Below are 21,327 nucleotides of genomic sequence, written 5' to 3'. Positions count from 1 at the left end.
ACTTGGTTTTACATTCTTGACCGGAACAAATACACACGCATTCTCATTTACATTCCCAAGAAAAAAGAGAAATAAAAACAGCGAGGCGGCAAAAAGGAAGTGACACGAAAATGATCGTTTCATCTTTCATTTCTTCGATTCCGCATTCATGGCTTGAGAAATGGAAGATCCATCAAAATTCATGGACATAATTTTCTCGTGTAATTTTGGTTCTCAAATGACTTCGACCTTTTTAAATGGATTTAGAACTGTCTCAGAAATATTGGAGACATTCATGAAATCTACCAGGCATGTATTAAAAAGATTCGGAATAGCGCAATTTGAGAGACAAAAAAAGAAACGAAATGAAATTTCAATATGTCATCTGACTGAGGTACGTTGGATTAATTATGAAAAATTCCAATGAACCCACCAATCTAAAATTCAGTATTTAAAATCAGATACGGTGATATTTTTTACACTGCGGTTCTGAGTCATATCCGTAATTGATCCTGTAGAACATTCTCACATACCGCAAAAGCATACAGTCGAGGTCGAACGAATTTGTAAAAATCCCCCAACATTTTGACCACACACGTCGGCTTGTTCTCACCTTTACAACTCCATACCAGTATGAGCCCTCATGCGCGAGCGGATTGGTGGCCACGCAATTCTCAATACACGCCTATTCATAATGCATTATCACATAGATTATTTGTAACTCTATTCCTCATCTATTTCTCCGTCACTCCCGGAAGTTCATTGGCCGAATGGATAATCGTTGTAAATCTGAAACTATGAGGACAAAGAGCTCTGATGGTGGCCTCATTGGATGATCGGCATCTACATTACTCCACAATTACAGAAAAAATAATCCACTTAAACATCAATGGTAGGAATGAAATAGCGATTATAACAAACATGACGAAAAGTGAAAGCTAAGAAAATTCAACTCCATAGGTCCGCGCATGCAAAACCGCGAGTTGACCCCTGAGAATGCCGGAGCACACTAGGTTGAGAAAGTTTCTCCGTGAAATTATCGATTATCTAATCACTGCGGTTGATCGCAGGTCACAGAAATGTGCGGATCTTATTTTATCCCGTTAAAATACCCAACTCCCACCTCTTCAACTCCCTACCCCACTCGCTGATCTATTTTTTCATTCTTTCTTTTTGTATTTTTCTATTTCACCAACCGTACTCAACTTCTGTATTACACTCGTAGTAGAAGACTGGTGAAATCGCACACTCGAGTTTTAACGTATTTCCAATAATAGATCGGAGTGGCTTCGGCGCGAGTCGTTCAACACGCTACTGCGGATTAATTCGATTTGTTCGGTTTAGTGCACACAGCTCTAACAGGCTAGAATCGATTTATATGAGCTGTATACAAATTAACGATATTTCAAGGAGAGAAGCAGTTTACTTCATTAGCGCTCCCACCGGCAAATGCCAGAGAATGGACAATTAAATTGAACTCGCTATATGGTACGTATGAGATGATCCATCAATGGAAATGAGTTTAATAACGTGTTTCCATCAACTGATAATTGTCTGAATGTATGACACCATTCGCCGGTGAAATTTTCTGGGCATTCGATTGTATTATAATTAAGGTAATTCCAGTTGGATATGTGTCAGGTGGGAATAATTGAAGCCAGTAATTAGAAATTAATCGAACTCGGTTTGAGTTTCTCTTCGCTTAATCACCAACTCTACCGTCATTTCCCTCTGACCTCTTTCATCCTCTTTTGCCCTCACTTCAATTGGCGTACCATTGCCTATAGTACTGGAGACATGCCCATGCGCTCCAACTTCGTTAAATCTGGCATTGCAGGGGCCGATGGTACGGTTGCTCATAAATGTACGATTTTCAGTTTGTATCGTACGTGTACACATCCAGCCGCCGAGCAAATAATTCATAAATCAAAAATAAAAAACGATAGAATTGATGGTAACTAGTTATATATATTCAACGTAGCTAAATTTCAATCATACTCGTTCTGATGGTAGGCAAGTGGCGTTAAATTGAGCTTCAATGAATTTCTGCTCAATTAATTGAGATGCGGAAACTGGGGAAATGAAAAATTGACCTCATCAAAAGTGTTTGGGTTAATCGCGTATGTTAATGAGAACTCCGTTCAATTTCTTCATTTAAAACTTCAAGATAGTTTGATTTTCTCTTTTCTCAATAAGCACAAGTTTGACCTAAATGGATTCCAACTTCTTTTAAATTGATTTAAGGGAATTACGATGGAGGAGAGGAGAAAAAGAACTTGAAAAGTCCCGGGAGAATATTTTCTCTCCGGTGTAAAACGAAGAATACGCTCACGAACATTTTCTTGTCGAACAACTAATGAACTTTGTACCCATCTCGACTCTCAGGTTATCCTCAAAATACTGTTTTACCAGGATTTATTGATTTCTTCCTTCATTACAATGCAACTTTCTTTATTGATTCTCGGTTTTTTTTTTCTCAGCTACAATCACCTGGTGTCCAGGAACTGCAACCGCGTGATTTGCAGAGGGAAATATTCTTATTACAAACGAAGAGAGCGGTAAAGAAACAATGGGAACGGAGGAAGGATTAAGAATAATCGAGTGAAATGGAAATTCTATTTTGTAGATTAATTCAAGCGGCAAAAGGTTTGGAAGAAGGGGCGAAAAGTATCGTTTGAGCTTTGCCCGAAGGTACAGGGTTGCCCTCCCCTCAACCCCTCACCAACCCTAACCACCTTTCCATCCCACCTTTCATACAAAACCGATGGTTACGGTAATGCGACTTATCCGGCGCGACCGTCTTATCTATATCTCGAATCAGCGACTCTCTGGAGCGCGATCTCCTTTCGCCCCAACCACTACGAATCCAGATCTTACCGGTAACACTGTGAAAACCAAACCGTTCGCCCTTTGGCTAAATCTTACCGCTGAGTTTTACTCCATGAATATATATAGTACATACGAACACATGCACAAAGTCAATGTGGCATTTATTCGCCTCCAAGGCGATTCCTTCCTGCATCTAATTGCATTGCCGCCGCCTGGAAAACGTATCCCGCCTCTGGCATTTGCACATTTAAAGACGATAAATTCTCATTCACATGGCATAATTTTCGGTTTCAACCCCGGATGGATGCAAACCAGCAGCCCAGTTTCATTTTTTCCCCGTAGAGCTCACATTGCCGCATAAAGAGAAAAGAACATTGTTTGATTTATTACGTCGAACGTCTGCATGAAGTACACCTTGCAACCGGTGTATAAATAATTTAGCATATCAAATTATTTCAAATAATATTATCTCGTTTTATTTTTATGAGATTTCACAGGGTGATTGTAGAAATTATGAAAAGTGGTGGTTTTCATGGAAATTAATGGAATATCATCCCGTTAAGACTGAATTCACAATTGTAGCGTACTTTTGCATGGAGCAACTCAAGCACTTGACCACGGACTGATGGATAAACTCTCAATATCCATTACATACGTTTCACGTATTGGTATGTGGCCATACAAAGCCCCATGTGCCAGGGGCACAGTCGGCGAAACGGATTTCGAGTAGTCGGGTGAGAGGTTAACGCAATTTCAGATTCTCCCGATGGAGCGATCTATAGCATGTATATGTATACCTCAGACGATCTAATCGGCCATCCGAGAAATCCGTGAGGGCCCACCACCCATCACACTTCCTCTCAAAATCCCTCCCACCCACTCATCCCCTTCCAATCGCCTCTCGAGACGGGGTTTGTTTACGTGACTCTCTGGATTTCTCACTATTTCGTGGAGACTCCTGACGGTTACAAATAGGTTAATTAAATCCACCGAATTACATGTCTCCCCCATGTCCTTGAGTCATCGAAGCATGTACATGTGGCTGTCACCCTCGAGTCTCTCCAAATACCAGGAGAAGGTGGAGATCCTCACATTCCAATCGACACGCATGGCTAAAAATATTCTTGAGAGACATCTTCACGTTGAACACCAAATATTATCAAGAAAACTATTTTATTATTTAAAAAAGTATCAGTCAAATTTTTCAAACTTAATATCTCATTTTTTCAATCAATAAAAATTGCGATTGATTATTATTAACTTATCATTCTGTGAGTGAAATCTAGAAAGGTACCTCCCCAATAAAGAAAAGCCCGAGAGATTTTTTTGTTTATTCTAGTGAATGCCCAAAATACCCGTCTCTCGAACCATTAACGGTATCTAACCACCATAGGATCAGATTTCCCTGTAAAATTATGTCCGGTCGCATACTCATAATTTTTCAGCATTCATCTTTCATCACTGTATGAAATCCCCTTCGTAATAATAGTCGTGTGCTATAGCCCTGGCAAAACGTCAAATAATGAGACGCTGACTGAAGAGTAGAAGCCCCTCCTGAGTTCGGGTTTTTTTTTTTGTAGAAGCATATACTTCCGTGTGTGTTATACGAAGGTATGAGGGTCTCGTGGGAAACCCTCCTTTGAGCAATTTTGACATGTCTATGAGCGTTGGAGGTGTTCCGCGTTATGCTTTATGATGAATATGTCGTATCGCGTTACCCCCTGTCGGCGGTAGTTGTTTTGTCCTCATCCACCATATTTTTTTCCTTCCAGATTGTCTCTGTCCTGTTTTTTCCCTCCATCGTCATATCTCTCTTACACCGCAACTCCCTATTTTTAATCCCTTGGACGCATTTTACAAGGGGCCTCTTATCCGTCAGAGGTTTCCCTCCACCAGCCTCTGGGATGCTCGTCGCAAAATCCTTTGTCTTGAAGCGTAAATATCTGAGAAACAATGGACGCGCCTAATTTACAAACTAGAAAACCTCGAAGAGATGAGAAAAAAAGGGAAAAAAATGAGAGAAAAAAGATGATAAAGAGCAGAGAAATCTTGGAATCTTTGTCAATGTGACCTCGTTCCTCTAGTCTTTGATGCTCGCTGAGCTTGGAGGCATTCAGCCCTTAATGGAAGTGCTGTGGCAATCGAAATGATGACAACCCGAAAACAGCATGAACATCGATGAGGTATAGTAGTCGTGTAGTAGTATAGGAGGTTATTTTTTCCTTTTTCAGGTAAAAAAATATTGGCCGACCGCATCATCGATGAATATACAAAGTATGTATTTATTCTTCTTTTTCCCCTGGTATATTACTCAATTATTTTTTATTCCCACTTGATTGATCAACCGGGGGAGCAAGGAGACCAGAGATTTGCCATGCAGATTGGAAATTGGCTTTCTCGTGGGTGCCTTTCACCGCTGAGCCCTTTCAGGCGAACCAGACGAATCATTCGTACACTTAGCATATCAAAGTCTTGACCGCTATAACCTAATCCCACACCACTGTGTACACACAGAACGTGAAAGTGAGAAAGAGCGAGATGTGGGAATATCAACTGATGTACTACGAGAAAGACAGAGATCGAGGTACAAACGATTGTCAGAACTTGGATTCCGGGTAATGCAAATGCATGAGTATCCAAATGTTACGCAAACTGGACGAAATGGATATCCGATGAATTCACCCAAGATGAATTCACCTTTATCACAAGATGAGAAAATTCTTCCACAGGACGAGGTTCAAAAGGAACGAGTGGTGTGCTGAATAGTGGATGTTATGGACGGAGTAAAATTTGATATTGTTGCCCAGTAAACAGTGATGGTAGTGGAGTGAAGAGAGATGAGGGTGAGGGAAAAGCTTAATGATGGTAATCGTGGAAGGCGCGAGGGCACGTAATGTCTTTGTTTGTTGCCCGGTGGGCAGTCAGGATTGCCGCCAGGGAGAGGACAGTGTTAGGTGGAGAGTGGTGTGAGACCATAAGGTGGGCTTGGCTCTGTACACCACACATATGATTATACACCATCGTGGATGATTATGGCGAGCTGGTCCTGGGTAGTTCAAAGGTGCTAACGTACATGCAGTGGTGTTTAGAGCTGCCTCGATCATCGACAATAGCGAGCACAGGCCAATACAGAGAAAAATAACGAACAGGTTGGGTCATCAAGACTCTTTGTAATCAAGGAATTGGGGATCCAGGGATGCTTTGTTTGCACTGAGGGAGAATAGTGGCCGGATGACGATGGGGATGAGTCCCACTCACATCTGCGAAAGCGTACCCTAATTAACGCTATCGATCCACTAACAAAAATTTACATATGTAAACAGAAGAGAGCTTGCATTGTTACTGAAGGGCACTTGAACGGGGTTCGATTCTTGGATTCCTCTTCAGCTGAGATTTGCGGGTGAATACCATTTTCCAACGAGCGTACTTGCTACCTCATACATAAATATGTACTTTCAGAGTGCAGGAGAGACCAGGCCGTGGTATTCATACGTGATGGAAAATGTGAAGCTCAAGTAGATGAGAGTTTTCAAGGTGGGTGATGGTTTGGAATAGTGGTTTTGCACGATTGAGAACAAAGGCTAGTGGCTGAGGTGACGGTGATGGCAGCAACGCGAGTTTCATTCTTTATTTTTTCGGTAAAATAGATCGACAAATGGCGCACCCTAGTGCGCAAACTTCCGTTTCGACCTTTCGATCCCTTCGGCACCTTCCATTAGCCGAATCCAGTGGAGCGTGCATGGGGAAAGGAGCAAGAAGTTTTTGCTTCTTATTCGTGCTCCCCGTATCCCTCACCTCAACTCACCTAACGGCTCCTGAAGAAGAGTCGAGTTACTCGGGGATTCTTTTATTCCGCCCCCAGTCCCCACCCTTCACTGCGCACAGATATCTATTCACCACCTTGAGACTTTCTACTCCTCCCTTTCTTCCTCCTGTTTCCTCTCGTTCTCCAAACTCAACTTCATATGCCACCCTCCCACTTCATCCTCATCCCCCCAGCGTGACTTCCCAATCGTTTGTAAATCGCAGACACGTTATTAGAGTTTATATCGACTACTGAATGATCGCGAGTCGTATTCCATCTGTGATTACCCCCGACTGCATCAGAACATTGTTGAATGTACAAATTTGAAGAGATAGAGAAGCAAAAAAGGGAATCAGGAGTGAAGCACTCAATTCCCGGTCTCCCTTTTGTCGGTGGTTTTCCAGATTTCAATATCGACACGCTGGGATAACCATTCGGCTAAAGCGCAAGTGTAGTGGTGGAGTATGGCGTTATCCCACGTGCAAACGTCGACTCCTCTATTTTAATTCTGGAGCTCGTTCAATATCCCCACGACGCCCAGAGTGAACACGCCACCCAGCTCGCACCAGAGCGGGGCTTCGCAATAGCACTTTAATCCCCGGTGATGAGAACTTTGGTCTCTTACCTCTTTTCGCTGGGCGTCCTTCATGCTGTCTTCCATGCGCTCCAATGAGTTTCAACATGATATGTTTTTCATTTTGCTTTCTTGCCAACTTTTTGTTTTTCTTGACAAAGGTTAATGGCAAAGGGATGGAAAGGAGAGGAGGAGAGGAAAGGAGGAGAGGAGGAGAAGAGGAGGAGGACGACAAATTCTTAGCAGCACTGAATATTCTCAGGATCGACCTTCATGGGGCAAATATTTTATGTATCATGTCTTTTGTATCGACGTGATGCTCTATAATACCTCACGCAAACGACGTTGCGTGACTGGAACGACATGGACATTCATTCAGTAAACTTCTAGCCATTTTCCATTGAGTAAGTATATATATTGCAAGGATGGGAAAGTCCATTGGGCCGGAGGTTGGAAAAATCGTGGTGAAAGCACCCTCAGGCATGGTGCAAATAAAAGTAGAACTTACCGAGCCCTTTCGAGTTCCTGGACATCGGGTACTTACTGCTGGCACAACTTTTCACTAATAGTTATTTCTTTTCTCAAGAATGGGTGGATTGTTGACGGTGAATTATCGAGTTGGAGAGAGCCTCTGCACGTGGGTTAAGGGTGAATTATGGAAGTGGAAAAGTTGGATGTTGAACGGAGAATTAACATTCTCTTGGTGATGTCTGAAGACTCGGAATTGTGAATTCTTTCATGAACACGTGGCAGTAATGAGATCTTGGTGATGTACTTTTCCACATCAAATCATGTTCATTCAACTGCACTGGGGATATTTGACATTGGTCAGATTAAACAGACGTCTGCCACTGCAGTACTATCCAATCATCTCGATCATTCCCCTCTCGTTGTCGGGAAGTTTCAAGTCGATTTTGGGGTCACATATGCGCCAAACTACCATTCTCATAATGTTCAAACGCACTTTCTCCCTCTGGGATCTGGGGAATTACAAGAGAAAATGTGTACAACCACCCTGAACACCCTTGCGTGGGGGGAGAACGCCACCAGGATTCCCTTGTCATTGTTAAACCATTGTGCTATGTCCACTCGAGTAGTGGTAGTCGCCCAACTCCAGCGGGGCCCTACAAAAGTCCCAATGTAATCATTTTTTCATCCTAAACCACATAATCTCTCATTATTTTATGTTAATAACGCCAACACTATCCCGATTTTCCTAAATAAATCTCCGTTTTAGGATATTTCTCATTTTGTTGCACAATTGTTAAGAAAAAATTTTTTAAATTAGAGTATAGCAGGTTAGAGAACCGTGAAAAATCGCTGGAAATCCGTTGTGAATTTATGAGCATATTCCATTGTTAAATTATAATTCTATCCTAAAATATAAAAATGATCAAATATTGAAGAGAGAATGACGTGGTGAACGTCGATTGAAATTGAATTATCATTCTTCATTATTAAGATATTCCACTGAATGAAAAAATAATTACATTCATTCTTCTATTAGTATTAACGTATTAATGTACTGAGATTTTAGTAAACTCAGATATCTTTGCGGTGAGCCACTGCTGTAACAACCACTGAGTTAATGATTATATTATGCATGCATACCACCTAGATCAAATCTTAGAGATTAATCTGGAATATCAGATGCTCCCGGATTCGTCGGAAGATCGAATTATTTACAGATGTCAGGTAGCTATATGACGTTATCATGTTCGTTATGATTGGAAGTCGATCACATTACTAAAGTAATGATTATCGATCTTGACTCGATCTAAATTGATAATGCAATCATATTAAAGAACATCAGTATCATTGGAACAATTCATAATTTAATGAAGATAATGTTCACCGTACATGTCATACGAAATTATTTATAACTCAATTCGCAATATCACCGAAAATGATTTCACATTGATTGTGTTCATGAACACATTTTCAAAATGCCCCCATATAATTGCATCTGGTGTCTGCTACCGTGATGGGTGCATCTGGTCGAGATAGTGCTATTGATTTTCACTCATCTACATGGTCGAAAACCCAGAACACACTGCGATCGCCAGACTATCGTCGTTTCACCTGAAACTCTGGAAAGTTAATTCATCATAATGAACAATCCAATAACACATGATCGATACGCTGAAAACTCGACGATATGTACGTTCCTCGCATGCGTATTTTTCACATCAGCTTTAACCACTCGCGAATTGCCGTAAATGCAATTATTTATCGGCTGCCATGCCACGGAATACGTTGGAAATATTTCCAATTGACGGAAGCAACGGATTAGCGTGCAGAAGCTACTCTAATCAATTAATTAGCTGATTCACAAAGATAATAGGGAATGCGATTTCTCCGATGGATGTGATGAAACGCAGCCCGTAGGCATCGATGAGAATTTCAACGCTCACAGTTATCAAATGTCAACTAACGCTCAAACCAAGACACTGTCTAATCCAATTTAGGACTGTAATTACGCGCATAGTACTCGGAGTCTAGATGAAGGAATCCAGGCTTCGAACTATATATCCCCAGAGGCAGACATAGGTGGAGGCTAGACTCGATTGTGGACTGAGAGATTCACAGAGACATTCAACGATAGTTGAACCATTGATGTTAAGTTTATTTTGCGTGACTGTATAGCCAATGACAAAACATCGTTAACTCCCCCTTGTCAAAACACCTTACAAAATTCCATTTATTTTTTTCACTGTCAATCGAGCCAATATCTATTACCCACCCTCACCCATACCATACCCATCTCTCTCAATCTAGCTGTCGTGTTGCAATTAATTTAAGTGTTACAAAATTCGGAGGGTGCCGCAGGTGTCTGGCCAGTGATTCTGGATTATCCACTCCCGCTGATGTATTTCGTATTTTACTCCCCAGCATTATCTCTTCTCCCTTCGGCCTTTTAGCCATATAACACTGGGATAGTGAAAGAGTACGTAAACACGCCGAGGGTCGATCCATCTCTGATTGCGAAAACACGATCGTGACATTGCACCAGTGAGTTGCACAATTTCTTTCCATCCCAAGCTCTCCCCTCTATTTTCCTTCCTTTTTCTCGACTCATGTTACCAAAGACGTATCACACAATGGGATACATTCAGCCCTTATTCAGGTGTAAGTATCGCAGGTATTACTACGTACTTCTCACCCTCAACGTTATTAACTCAAACGTCACGTATTACAGGGCACCGTGCAAATCCATTGTGTTGGGCAAATGTTGGATGTCTGTACCATCGGCATGGTATCGTTGGAGTATCTTGGTTGTATACCCCACAGCGATAGTCGGACAATTCACTCCCGTGATTCCTTGGACCCCCTCTGTACTGCAGTCAGAGATGTTGAGATTGCAATTGCAGGTAGAAGCCATATTCAACATGCTCAATCGAGTTAGTCACCTAGGCCATAGTCCTATAGTAATATGACAATGTTAAATAAATGGTATCTCTGGATTCACTTCATAAACAGTCCTCATCCATCCCATATATATTATCCCACGTCATCCTACTCTCCGTTTTTATTGCACTTCACTACTCACTCTCACTACTCACCTGATTGAAAAACTTAGTCATCCTTATCTTCACATCTCTACATTGAGCCTCCATAACACTAAAATTTTGAATGAAAGCAGCCACTCATTTTTATCGCTCGTTCATGAGCCTCGGCGCTTTTAGCGATGGAGAGCGCATCCTTCAGCCCTTCATTTATTCTGTTCGGCTTCTAATTTGATGGTTTACGAGCAATCACGAGGAATGAGCACAAAAGGGGCCACTGCCCCGAGGATTACCACGGTAAAAATGAGGCAGCCAAAGCAGACTTTGGTTTATAACCGCAGTTGGGAGGCAATTGACGTCCATCTGTATCGCGTTAACCTCAGAGGCCGGCGAATTGAGACGCCCCGCAGTGTATTATATCCCAGGTTTCTCATCTTTTTATTACAGTTTCAATATTACGCCCTTAAAGAATTCCCCTCAATCAGATCGAGTGCCACTCGTCAATTCTCATTCGAGCCTGAATTTTATTTTATAATAATATATATTATACTTTCAGTTTTACGAAAATAGTAATAAGATGACACATCAGATATTTTCGGTGGAGATGCGATCCATTATCCAAAATAGATTTCATCGGGTGTTTTAACGACAATGGATTGGTTAACGCCCAAGTCTTGTGTATCAATTTTTCGGAGGCATTGGGAATACCGATATTCACCCCTCGGCAGTATGACCATGACGAATCACTGAGAGCCGGCATATGCAATCGTGCGAACGTCCACATCCCCTTGGGGAAAAGATTACTTATGCTTTTTGGGGATTATTAAACGTATAACTGCGTTTCGATCGACAGTCCCCCGCTGGCCCCTTTCATTTTCTCAATCAAATGAACGATTTATAGTTATAGATATCGCTCATCAATTATTGTCTTTGGCATTCGGACTTTCTCAGTGGTACAAAGGATGTTATTGTGTTCTGCCCGGTCATTGTAATGAAAAAATATAAGCAGATGATTTTTATGTTCATGGGATTTCAATTCAATATCTCGAGACGGCTGATTGCTATTGTTCAGTTTGTTTGATTTTCTCTGATGATGAGCAAAACAATCGCTCGGTAATTATAATGATTATCTGATGTTCGTCGATAATTGCAGAATGATGAGAATAGCTCGTTCCAATTGATTTTTTGGTGAGCTTTTTTTTATTGATTTCTAGAGCTGCACAGAATTCCTAGGGGTTTCACTTTTTTTTTTTTTCATTTGTCTGTGGTTTTATACGTTTCCTTTCTCTCGTGTTTATTTTTTTTCCTTAGTCTGTTTTGTTTTGGGTGAGTGGAGTATCTCGTCTACAGGATGGAGTTTACGTGCAACGAAAACGAACTTCCATGAAGTTAAGAGGTTCGGGACAACGAAAATTAACGACTTGACACTCGGTTTAATGGATTCCAGTCCGAGGCGTTAGGATCTCACAGTGTGCAGAAATGCGCGAACGGCTTCTATCTGTGAATGTCGTATATAGAGAGATTGAGGGAGCGACAGAGAGAAAAAGAGGAATGAGTCGAAATGAGGTAAAACGATTAAGAGGGTGGGACAAGTACGAGAGTAAAGCTCGTCTATTTTAATTCGTACATACAAACACACTCGGCAACTCTATAAAATCGAATTACGCATAATTGGCTCATCTCGCCATTCGAAAATATATATTTTCAACAATTTCATTAGTCCATGGATTAAGTTAATTAAAGGGGAGAACAATGTGAGGGGTTGAAAGTCAATATCTCGGGTATGACCTCGAGAAATTGTCTTCAATAATAATAAAATACCCCTTTACTATATTTACTATATTTTTTTCGTTATTATTGTAATTTTTGAAAATAATGTCTGTTTTGTTGAAATACTTTAGCTGTAATATTTTTCGTTGTGATTTCTTGAGGTAATAGTTTCAGTTTTGTTATTTTCATAAGTAACCAGATCTCGGCATTTGGAAATATACTACCACATTAAACAAATAATGAAAATTAATTGTTCACTGAACCTGTTGGTACGACATTCAGAGGAAGTTGGCAAAAATTCTCACGGAGAGAAAAATGAATATTTTAGCATATATCACTAATGGAAATTTCTAACGAAAAAAATATTCAGTACGCAATGACCTGGAAATTTCCATTGGTTGTGGTACAGTACAGTAAGACGACCTGAAATTTTCTATTTCAATGAATATCAATACAAAATCTTTATTTGTCTGGTGAGAATCATTAAAATTACTAGGTCTTCGATGGATTTTTCCCTCGAGACAAGAAGATTTTTTTCTGTGAATCATCTTGTATTTGAATTACCCCAACGTTTATTGGTTTCCTATTGTGCAGTAGAGATGAATTAACTTTGTACTCGAGAGGAAAATTTATCTCTCCGATCTTTGTGGTGCGGCCACGTGAAATTGAAAATATATGGGGTTTACGACTCCCCCACGATTTGCATACAGATTCGGTGGTGCGGATGCGTAATGGCACTCCTGAGGATATTCAACCCGGGATGCAGGAGGAAGTGAGTAAATAAATAAAACAACCAGAAAAAAAATCACACTCACATTTTTCTAGGATAAGAGTTTTGCAAGCTCGAGGATATATCCACGCTTCCGAGTCCTAATATATTCCAGATTGTATCCCAATATATTGAATCATCAAATACGATATATTGACGAGAAATTGAGTTTGAATGAAACATGAAGAGCTCCATTCATCAGAAAATCCGTCCTATAAATGAATTTTAAATGGATCCGGTGGTAGACACTGGCATCATTGAATGAATTGTCCGTGATTTATCGTAGATGAAATATTCTAGGAGGGAAATTTGAATAGTTTCATCTTGAGTAATTATTTACTTGTGTCAAAATAAAAATAAATAAATAAAGAATTAACCGAATGTAAAATATTGGATTATGGTATTAAATAAGGAAACACATTCGTTAACTTTCAGAAATGATTTTAATTTTGAATATCTCGAAGACTTGACAGACAGAAGGTACCTCACACAATGAATTTCTACAAGAGACTGAAGAGGTATTACAATATAATTTCCACCCCCTGAAATATTTCCTTTTTCCTTTTACTGACCCTTTCTGGTCAGCAGATGTATTTTGGAAATATCCAAATGTTATAAAAACTAAGGAAGGACTGTGGACATTTTCCTTGATTTTACAACCAAAGGAAATCCTGGAGAATGTGGCTATAAACTATCCTTACTTAAATGAGAAAATAAAACTTAGAAAGAGTGGATTTTATATCCGGGGAAATCTCCGAAAACCAACATAAAAGAATAAAAAATAAAAGTTATGTTGAATAGCTAAAATTTGAGATGATAGCTCTAACAAAATATTTCCGCAATTAGGTGACTAATTTCCTTGATCACGTCATTCCCCTGCTCATCCAAACTCCGTACATAGTTCCGCAGTCCTCCAGGAAATTCTCAAAACTACAAATATTAAAGTCTCATCTTGGGCAGGGTGTGTGATTCGCTGGGTGCTCATCTCGTCCAGGTTCTGCATTGTTCCATTTCCACTATATATGACCAAGTCATTTGAAAGGGGGTTGAAATGGTAGTTAGGGGTGTGGGGGTTTGCCAACAAAATGGGAAGTCACGCACAGTGCAGGCAGTCGACGATTATGAGGACGCTCACGCTAGAATCTCGTTGGGGTTTATACAGAAAGTGTTCCGGAAGACCCATACGGCGCCTACCTTGGGTCTCTTGCATATGAGCATCGTTGAGCCAAAAAGGGGGATGAGGTTGGGACAAAAGGGGAGGCCAAAGAGAACGAGAGGCCCGACGGTTAATATCCCCAGATGCAGGGGCCATTCAAGGATACGCTCAACGACATTCTGCCCCCGAATAAAGGACCCACCGTCCATAATTGCCAGTGCATTTTGGATATTAATTTAGTAGTCTCCTTCATATCGAAAGTAATATCGACCCAACGCTAAGAAGACAACGCCCTGGCAAACCAAGGGGAAAGCCTAATAGAAGTCGAGTCGAGATGAGTTACTGCCTTTAATTCCCCGATAATAGGGGAACCTTCCGCGGGTCCGTCCTCTTGACTACGACACTACCCTCTATTCCCTCTATCCACTTTACTCGCTCCTTTTCATTCCAATTTTACTTCGGGAATTCTTTCTCGCAGCCCCGTGCACACCAGTTTACTCTCTCTCAATTCTTAAATTGCTCACAACAACGTCCTTATTTTTCAACTTAAATAACCAATATAAATTGACGGTAAAGATAATTTTCAGTTTACAGTGGATATTTTATTCAATTGCTGGTGGTAAGCCAACATGTCCATGTAGCGTGTTTTGAGGTGTTCATATCCACCGTTCGCAAACGTACTGCACTGTCGACCACCTTTTTTGCATTTCAGCATTTGCTAACAATTCGAATTATGGAGACTACTTTATATTGGCTCCACCGGAGTAACCCCAACGGCGTTAATCATCACGGTTGTAACAAGCCCACATAATTCCGCTCATTCGATCTTATCGAATTATCAGGCGAATTTTTCCGTAACCCACTGTAATATCGATTAAACCTAATCTAAAATACACCTCTGCATATGAATAAATTAGCAGAATGAGTGTCATTCATATACACTGGTAATACAACATACTTGGCTATATGGTCACGCTCAATTTATTATGTAACGTAATTTATCATGCTTAAACTTTTGAACGACAAAGTTTATGACGCATTTCTCGAGAACACGTAGTCGCTGGGCATAAACATATAGAGTTGGTGCAGCGAACGGTGACAGTTGGGTTTGTGGGCAAGCACCACAAAGATCAGTAAATCCCAAACGTTTTAAAGTCGATAGGTGGGGGATGATAGGTGACACAGAGCAAATATAACAATGTACGCTAGTGGTGTCCAGTTGGTATGCTAATCGGACATAATACTGATGAATTTACGATACAGCCGCAACTCCTTGGCCCTGAGAAAGCCCCTTCCACCCAACGTCATTCGACTTAACGCCGCGTTAAAAAAAAAATCTTTTTCACCATTGCGTGAATACTCGAGGGGGAGAGTCCCAAAGACATCAAAGTTGCAATGATAATAAAAGAATTGCTCAATGATGTTGCTTTATTTCATTCACATTTTTTCTCTCATTTTCTTTATTCCACTCGTGGTTGGGGCGACTCATTGTCTATCAACCGTGTCATTGCGATTTTGCGGCTCGAGACCCGGTTCATGATGCCTGGTTGAGGTGCAGATGAAGGCCACACTGTACGTCACTGCATTGGATATCCTATCAAAGAGTGGAATGACGAGACTGGTATAAGTGGTCGAGGCGAAGCTCAACCATTCTGTCCTTACAATTTCAAATTTTCCGTGTGTTATCAGGCGATTCGTTACAGTCAAGCCTTAAGGGCCCCCACACTTATCTCCATCTTATCGTGTACTGCATAGATCGAATGAACAACAAACGTATACCACTGGGTGGGGGTGGGGTGTCAGGGGATAAGGTAAAACGGAAGAATTCACCGCCGGTTATTTCCACTTCTTATCAAAACTGCGGACAATTTCCCGGTAAAGTAAGTAGAGAAACGACAGTAAGGGAATGCGAGAGGCGACCCGTTCAAACTGTCGCTATTCCTTTTATACATCTCCGGACGATTTCCTGCGGAGGTGATCGTGACGGAAACAGTTACCGGGAATGACGCTTATCGGTATTTTCTTTCCTGCCGGCGACTCATTCCCTCTCTTGGTAATTTCTGCTTTACTTTTTCTTATTATTATTTCTCATCGTTTTCTATCTGCTATTTTTTCTCCTGCATCGATCAGCACCATCTATTTACACGGTTAGAAGAGCAAATTTAAAAAAATAAACAGAGAAATAATAGTCGAGGGGCCGCTGTACCGAATCTAGCGTGGCGAATCTGCGTGTGATAGAAAAAAAAAAGGAGTGGCATAAAAAATGGAAGAGTACAAGGAGGGCGAGAATAGAGACATGTTGGAGGTTGTCAGAATCTCTTAATCGGGGGATCGTAGTATAAAGTTGACAGATGTTGTTTTTCCTTGGTACAGGGCCCACCGGTGCTGTAGCATTGAGACGCGATTCTCCACGCATATGCGCCGCGTGGGTGACGATGACTTGGCACACATGTCGTATCATAACGTCTCTGGTCTCACTATTTCAATCAATTATAACATATTTTCTTGCTACGTCTGTAATATTCAACCCCCCGGGTGATTACACGCCCGCGATATCCAAGAATAATCGGAAATGGATAACACAAGAGAGGTGATGTGATAAATTTATTACGGTGCTAATAGTGGAAACATTACACATAGCGATTCGCATAATTTGTTTGAGGTATCTCTCTTGGATATATTTCCGGTGTAAAATAATTTTGCAGTTTCAAATTCCAGATTTCAGTCGATTTTAGGTAGACAGAAAATAGGTACACGGAGAAATATTCAAGAATAATTACGGAACATTTCGCGTAATCTGCGAGGAATCATCACATAAATTCTATGATCTGTTCCGTAAAAATTACGCATTCGCCCGACGCCTCACGGCTAGCCATGAGTCACCGTGAGGGGGGTATTTTTACGGAACGTTTCATAATTTTTCCGGAGCATTCCGTAAAAATTCTTGAATATCCAGGAATTTTTATGTTCTGAGACAGAACCCGAAAATTTACTAAAAGTTCTAGATTTATTCCCCGAAAACGATTCTCGCTGACGGATTACGTGAAATGTTCCATCATTTTTCTGGAGGATTTCTCTCCGTGTAGGCGAATCGGCAGCTAGAAAATTTCAAAGATGACGAAAAATGGTGAGAAGAGAAGAATAAAGTGAAGAGGACAGCTCAGATCGACGAGTGTATACAATTGATAAAACCTCTGTCGATTTACAGTAGCGGATACAACTGGAAGAGACGAGAGTTCGAGGGAGGGGATTAGATTAGGGGAATAGTATTGGGATATCTGTAAAGAGGCCTCGCTGATTTTGGATTGGCGATGGAGCTTCTGGCAACGATGATATGGCCCGTGTACCGCACCGCAGTAAGCGCATACCCATGGACGAAAAGGATCCGATGGATCGTCAAAGTGCTGGAAGTGGATAAAGGAATAACATGGCGATGCCGTGCATACGTGTGGATCAAAGGAGGAGGAGATTATCGGTGCATTGCGGGATCCAGAGGAAGAGGGAATAACGAGTGGTGGAGGATGAGGGACCCATATCCCGGTGGGAAGAGGGGGTCGGCGTTCACCGCACGTCTTACCTTGTAATTTACTCACCGCGAGCCGCGGGCTATCCATCCCCTGGCATAACTCAGTGATGTGTCCATCGGTTTACGTTGTAAAATATTGTCACTTGTGTTATTATCATTCTCTCCAAGAATTTTCATTATTTTTTATTTCAATTTGTCCACCGTATTTCTTTTTTTTTTCTCAGACTCTCTTCTAATTGCGCCAACTAATTTCGAAAAAATTCACGGAAAAAATACGGACCAATTGAAGATTTGCGGAGATTAAGTGTCTCGTGTTTCAACGGCGATTAGAGTTTTTTTTTTTTATAGAATCTATTTTCTATAGAATTCTCTAACTTTTCCAGGGAAATGAGTGCCTTGCGGTTTATTTAGGAGAGTAAAAATGTGGGAGTGAGAAAATTATTACCGAGAGGAATATAGTCAGGGATCTTCAGGACGTTGATACATACCTGGTGGATTGGAGAGGCAAGGCTTCAATACCACACTGCATACGTTTAGCTAAATTATACTTTATACATACCATTATTATTTCATGGATCCCTCTGATCCCTCTCGCTTCTGACGCCTCTTTCCCGCCCTCTCTCGTTCGTCCTCCCTTTTCTACCACCACTTGTTCCACAACCCGTTGATGCTCCGCCCTTCTCACACTCGTTTCACTTGTGATCCAAACGAAATAATCCAAAAATGTCGATTTGATGGACGGCTGAGCAGCGAATAAACCACGCGCCACAATCAGCCACTGGGTTACTCCACTAAATTGAAATATTACGAATAAAAATTGAATCAATTCCCTTCAATCACGTGAACCAATAAAAAGGATTTTTTCTTCAAGATTTTTCATTCAATTTCTGAATATTCAAGCCTCGACGCTCGATGGACATTTATTTAACGCGTAATTAGCAGGTTCAATTAAATTTCCGCCAACTCATCGTCAATTAAATCGTGACGATCCGTTTACATTGCAGGCGTGGATGGATGAGAAAAGAAACAGATCAAGTGGAGAGAACAAGACAATGTCCAGTCAATATCTCAGGTAACTGAACAATTAAATTTGACACGTCGTTTGTCTCAGCCGCACAGCTCGTCTGGCCCCACGTGGGCCCATACTGTCGCTACCCGCTGCGATATTTACTAATTCACCAACAAATTTAAATATTTTACTGAAGATATCCAATAGACATTAACCACAAATTCATTTAACCTTACCCCCAACCCAGGTTCTCCTTCTGCCACGTTGCACTGTGAATACAATAAAATTCTGTGGTTATCGGCCGAACGAAACTCAGGGTGGGTCCAGCAAAAAATTTCTCAAAACTTTTTTTAACCACCTTTTTTTTTATCATCTCACAGTCAGCAAAAAATCTTCCCATTGGCACTGCAGGAACTCTCGTAATAGAAAAAGCGAGATAAAGGTCATTTGAATTTTAAACAACAGCGATTTTTATTGAATGAAATGGGCCCCCAGTGTTTTCCGAAAATTGCTAATTAAAATGCATGAATAGCCAACACTGGACTGTCCTCTCTCGACCCCCGTGGTTTTAGTAAAAAATAAAAGAAAGATTATGACGATGAATGAATGCTCATCAACACATGGAACGTCGGAATTCATTCCGTGGTAATGAGGTTCGTTTATCAATAATAAGTGACATGCGAAGAATCCTTCATGAAATGAAGAAGTGGAAAACCAATATAATTTTTATCCAAATATATATACCCTCCCTCACATACCTATCCAAACCTAAAATTGCATCCAGAATCAAGCCAAGCGCACATTAAATTTTTCCGTCAACAGTATAAATAGAATGTCACTCAATTCACCAGCTATTATTCAATTCTATTACGCCCATTATATTCCCTTCAATTCTATCGAATTCCCCAAAGCTTTGCAGACTAAAAACCCCAATAACCTACGACTACAGAACAAATGAAATCAACGCAAAGAGCTTAGTCAGGTAAAACAATCAAAATCACCAATTGATTAATTGAAATTAATACCATTGAAGTGAATAATCAAACGTATTTCCAATTTACCGGCAAATGCCTCTTCAAAACGCGAAAATTAACTCCCTCTCAACTGAATGAGCACACTGTCCATTGCAGGTACTCAAGTAGGGGTTGAAGCTTGGGCCAACCAACGGCCGACGCTTGGCATGCCAATCACCAAGCTTGGCGCAACGTTTGGCTGACAGATTAGCTCATGACTGGGCTGTAGCCTGGATGATAACTCGGGCCCAGTTAAGGGACGCTAGAATGACCCAACGTATGCAGCCGTTCCTGACCCATAACAGGCCCAAAATTTTTTACCAAGACTGGTTCAATTGTAATTTCGAAGCTTGGGACCGAATGACTAACCGGTCCTTTAATTTATCTACCAATTATTGATTGAAATGATAAAAAAAATAAAATTAATTGATTTTTTATCACTGATATCATTCACATTTAACTCTATTTATCAATCCCTGATTAATTAATCGCTGAAAAAATTGGGAACTATTTTAATTAATGATTTCTTCTTATGATTTACTTTATCAATTGACATAAATTCCCAAGTCCTGATCCTATAAATCAATACCTGCACCTGCTCATATGATATTTCTTATAAATATTTGTGAATACATCGACTTCACATCAGCTCATCCGCGCGAGTTATTATGGTTGCCAAGAGATCATTGCACTTGTCATTAATATTGCAGTAGGTCAATCGAATTATCTACTCATTAATATCCCAAGAGGATCAGAAATGCATCTCCCGATTCGCCGTCACCGCCAGAGATCTCTCAACCTGTCAGAAATTCCGACCACTCAATTAACATTTTTTATTTCTATCGGGTAATTAACATTAAATGAGACTGAAAGTAGGCATTTCACCGGAATTACGAATATTTCCAGAAATACAAAATTTTCACCTCAAAACGTGGTATTATGATAATTTATGCGTTTCCCAGTGGTTAGTAAATATGTTGTAGGGTAAATGGTAACATTTCGAGTGGAGCTCAAGTATTTTCCCACTACCAAATCATTCAATGGTTGGCGAGCATTTTCATATTCGACAACTCGTTGAATTATTCGGCTTTGCATTAATATTCCACTATTAATTACAATGTTTTATGTATAACATTGTAGTTAAATTGCAACAGACGGAGGCCACTCGAAAATTCTGCCGGATGGGGAATTAATCATATTTGATTGGTGAGGGTTATTCATTATCCTCGGGGATCAAAAATATAAAAAGCTGATAAATGGAGAAAAAATAAAAATTGGATAATGGTGGGAACGAGGTAATTTTGGAAATTAGTTGATAATACCGAAATTCCGCTGTTTGATGCTATCCTTAGGATGCATCGGGTTTAACATCGATTATAATTATTTCGTCA

At 40.5% G+C, this 21,327-nt stretch overlaps 1 long non-coding RNA gene across 1 annotated transcript; it reads left to right on the top strand.

Annotated features, from left to right (window-relative positions):
* The first annotated feature begins 1,220 nt into the window (after window positions 1-1,220).
* Window positions 1,221-20,334, top strand: LOC105265039 (uncharacterized). Its single transcript, XR_892037.1, has 3 exons — window positions 1,221-1,467; window positions 18,919-18,986; window positions 20,054-20,334. It is a non-coding gene; the product is annotated as an uncharacterized lncRNA (long non-coding RNA).
* The last annotated feature ends 993 nt before the right edge of the window (window positions 20,335-21,327 follow it).

The sequence above is a fragment of the Fopius arisanus genome, unplaced genomic scaffold, assembly GCF_000806365.1.
Source record: "Fopius arisanus strain USDA-PBARC FA_bdor unplaced genomic scaffold, ASM80636v1 scaffold00027, whole genome shotgun sequence".
Taxonomy (NCBI): Eukaryota; Metazoa; Arthropoda; class Insecta; order Hymenoptera; family Braconidae; genus Fopius; species Fopius arisanus.
The sequence above is the reverse complement of the archived record's forward strand: the minus strand, read 5'-3'. Positions and strand labels throughout refer to the sequence as shown.